Here is a 4,456-nt window from a genome sequence, read left to right as displayed (position 1 = left end):
GAATTGACAAAAAAGACCCTCTCGGCTCTTCTTCTCCAATGCGGACCTAAATTCGGCCGTTGCACGTAAAATTTCCTCGCCGTTAAATAAAATTAACTTTTTTATTATTGGTTTGATTTTTTGAAAATCTGAACATAGAAAAATTATTTCATGCTGCAGAGACGAATGCGATGTTCGATCTCTACCGTCGATCATCATTCGCATTCGATCTCTACCGTCGATCATCATAAAGATGTATTTCGTTAGACCCCACTTTTAATTTTTTTTTAATTGATTGCGATAATCAATAGTAGAGATCAGATTTATGTGGAATAATTTCTCGGCAGAAAGAAGCTTTTGCTTTTATTTTTTATTTTTATTTTATTTTATTTTAATTTTAAGAAAATTGAAATATGTTTAATTCAGCAAGTTGTTTATAAAAATATTTATTTAGATACTTTAAATATATTTTTTTTAAAATTGATTTTATTTCAGAAAATGAAAAGTTATAAAACTATAACAATTAATAATTTTAAAGATAAAAAAAATGAATAAAAATGAAAGCAGTTGGGACCTTACTATTCAATGGTTTAAATTGGGTTAAATAGATTGACTTAATAAATTTTAAATTTATTTTAGCATAATTTAAACTGTATAATAATAATAAAATATAATACTTCAAGTACTTCAAATTTTTTACTTAATAATTCATTCCTGAATATTTCAGCTATAATTCTAAATAAAAAAAATTTAGAGATAATCTAAAATTTTCATTTTTGGTCATTCATTCAAAATAAAAAATAAAAAAAAATTGGATAATATTAAGATAATTTGACTCTTCAAAAGTTCATAACTATTTTCGATTTTTTTTTTTAAAATAAGTTTTGAGCGTATTTTAGATTCTATATGAATCAAATTTCAACCTTATTTTATTCAATTCTAAAAGCCTATTGGAAGTACGTTTCATATTCTTTGAAGTTGTTCAAAGGCACAACATCTTGTTCAAAACACGACTTTCGAACTCGTGATTCGAATGAGATACAAACCGTTTCAAGAAAAATTTGAATAGGTGTCTTACATCTTATGTTCGAATCATATCTGAATCGCAGATTTCAAATTAAATTTGAACTTAGCATAAATAAAATTTGAATATGATTCAAAATTTAATCCATTTGAATCCTTTTTTAGATCTTTTTTTTTTCAATAAAATAAACAGTCTTGTTCAATTATGTCTATTATTGTGCATATAGATCTTCCTTAAGAAAATAGATCAATATCTAATTTTTTTTTTTCATTTTAATGTAATATGTAGCACTAAAAATGATAACTTTTATATAAAAATAAATTAGATAACTTAAAATTTAATATTATAATAATTTGATTTGCTTTTTTAACTATTATTTTTATGGATTGACATAATAAATTAAAATATAAATGGTAAAAATTACATTTTGGGAGAATTTGGAAGTCAAAATTGAAGGAATCAGTTTTGACAGGGTAGTGATTGACACGAATATTGCGTGAGCTCATAGGATTTGGCATTTAATCCAATGGCTCCGCATATATGGGCCCCAAGTATGACCGTTGCCATCTGGGGCCAGCTGTCGTGAAGATTGGGCATGACATGTTGAGAATGAGTGTTCATTCTATCTTTTTCAATGAGGGCTGTGTTTAGAAGTTTGGCAAGTATTGCTCATCAAAAACATCCTTGAATTGGCTCATTACAAGTTGAGTCATGTCAATTCATCATGTTTATGAGTTAAGTTTATACTTAGTTTATAATTAATTTGGTTTGAATATAGTCTGCTAGAGTGCGACACGTATATATTGAACCTGAGTCTCGACTGACATGACACTAAAATATTTAATTTGTGATGAGTTAATATCAGCCTAATTTAAAATAATCATAATTTTTTGACATGATAACTTTTATAAAATACTAAAAATTCAAAACTTTACATGAATTTTTCATTACAAAAATCAAGTCTATAAGTTAATTTTTTTCAGGTCGACATGAACCCTTCCTATGTGGTGCAACTGACCTAAACGAATCCTAACTCAAATCTTAGTGGGTTGATTCGAACATTGATTTTCTTATTGAGTTTACTATTGTTACTCATATTAAAAAATTTAAAGAGGATATCACTTATAAATAAAATTTTGAAGAGTTTATTACATGAAAACTCTAAAAAGCTTCAAACTTTTTAATCATTATTAAAAATAAAAGTGATTTCAACATCAACAAATATTTAGAAGTATGATTGTGAAAAATATGATTGCAAGGATTATTTTAAATTAGAAGATACTTGCTGTTGAAATATCTAATTTAAAATATAGGAATTATTATTTTTCCTGTTAAAACTTATAATAAGAAATAATTCATTCCTAGAAAAAGTTATGAGGAATAAATTCTTTCCTTAATATAAGGAGATATTTTCTTTCATATATTAGGAATTATTTGTTTTTCTATTTTATAATATTTCATATTATCTCCTAATAAATTAATTATTGGAAATATCATTTAATATATCTTTTTTTTTTTTTTTTTCCTATTATAGGATTCTTATCAGGGTTATTTATAACATCGTTCATATCAATGAAATTAAGTATTCTACTTTATTCCGCATTATTCTAAAATTTCAACATTGTATTAGAGCCTAATTTCGTACTATAGCCATCGACCCTCCTTTTGAGAATTGGCGGACTCCCTTCCTGCACAAAGGTTGTGCAGGAAGGGAGGGGAATAATGATTTTTTCTCCAGACCCCTTGCAACCCTGCACTACGTCGGTTTCGCCGAGACTTGCTGTGATCGCATCAACTTCACCCATAACGACATCTCTGCCCGTGCAGTTGATTTCGATGATGACCTTGATCCTAATCTTCTTCCCAAGCGATTCGGAAACTCTGCTACGCTCACGAAATCCATTCTCATTTCGGAGTTTCAGGGGCGGCTGCTTACCGATCATCTGGTCGTCAAGTACGGAAGACCTCCGGGCGCACTTGTTGTTCCCCGTACACCGCTATGTCCGGCTACGAGGTTATCTCCGTCATTTCTTGCTGGTATGAAGATAAAATGGAGTGGGGAGATCGGGTGAGATGAATCTACAACTCTATGTGCTCCAATCAACCTCACCGATCGCCTCCACCAAGTACTTCGATGGGCCACCGGATCGGTCGAGATCTTCTTCTCCCGCAACAACGCTCCCATCGCCACTCGTCGCCTGCAAATTCCTCTAGCTTTCCGATTCTGTAGGTTCCTTCCTTTTTCCGCATTGGGGTTCCTTCCTATTTCCACAGGCCAGGAATGAAAAGTACGATCCAATCTCCGCAGCAACAAGAGGAAATCCAAGGAATATTTCTATTGTAGAAATCAAGATTCCCTTCCAATTATCGCCTCCTTCCCTTTCTCCAATTCGCCTCCAGCAGCTACCTTCAGAAATTTCGGGTGTCTCGTAGAGGAAAGGGAATTGCCTCCTCTTCCAAGCACCCCAACATTTCTTCACACAACTTTTCTGGATCTCCAACGTCTTCTCATTCCAATCATAAAACCAATGACATGAGGATGTGAATCGGCTTCTTCTTATTGTACAATGCATGATCATTTGTTACATGTAATGATAATTTCTGTCGCAATAGCATAAGCATTGGTGTGCCCTCTTCTTACAATGTGTTTCCATTGCTACAGTCTAATGCTTCCTCTGGGATGGGAGTTGCTGATCACTGTCGGGACACATTCTTAGAGCTACAAAGAAAGAAAACACATCGATATGTGATTTTCAAAATTGACGAGAAGCAAAAGGAGGTGGTTCTGGAGAAGACTGGAGGTGCTGCTGAGAGCTACAACGATTTCTTGGCAAGCCTGCTTAAAAATGATTGTTGATATGTCATCTATGATTTTGATTTTGTGACACAGGAAATGTGCCGGAAGAGCAAGATTTTCTTCATTGCTTGATCTCCATCTGTTTCTTGAGTTTGAGCCAAGATGTTGTACGCAACGATGAAGCAATGATTCAAGCGAGAGATGGATGGAGTTCACTATGAGATTTAGGACCTTCAGAGCTTGACATTGTGGTACTCAGAGATCGAGCAAATTAAATAGCCTCTGCTCTTTTTGGTCCATATTAAATTTGCAAAAACACATTTATAATGGTTGTTGTGGTATACTGCTTTGAATATATTGCTTCATGGACTCATGATCTCCTCTCCTCCACCTTCATTATCTATATCCAGAGCAATGTGAGCTGGACACTAGGCTTGGCTATCCCTGCCATCTTGACGCTCATCTCCTGCATCTTCTTCTTCCTCAGTAGCAGATTCGGTTCATCTGATCCTCCCTCCTACGGCTATTCCTTTTTTCCTTTGAAGCTAGATTCAACACCATCATCAAGATCATTTCAAGAAAATTCAGTGAACTCGTGAGGGTGGCACCAACGATGCCGCCACCCACCTTATCATCTTGCCGAAGATATCGCCGAC

At 33.3% G+C, this 4,456-nt stretch overlaps 1 pseudogene; it reads left to right on the top strand.

Annotated features, from left to right (window-relative positions):
* Nucleotides 1-3,612: 3,612 nt before the first annotated feature.
* On the top strand, nt 3,613-4,155 carry LOC110037145 (annotated as a pseudogene).
* The last annotated feature ends 301 nt before the right edge of the window (nt 4,156-4,456 follow it).

This window comes from Phalaenopsis equestris, unplaced genomic scaffold (genome assembly GCF_001263595.1).
Source record: "Phalaenopsis equestris unplaced genomic scaffold, ASM126359v1 Scaffold215873, whole genome shotgun sequence".
NCBI classification, from domain to species: domain Eukaryota; kingdom Viridiplantae; phylum Streptophyta; class Magnoliopsida; order Asparagales; family Orchidaceae; genus Phalaenopsis; species Phalaenopsis equestris.
Note: the sequence above shows the minus strand (reverse complement) of the source record. Positions and strands in the feature narration are given on the sequence as shown.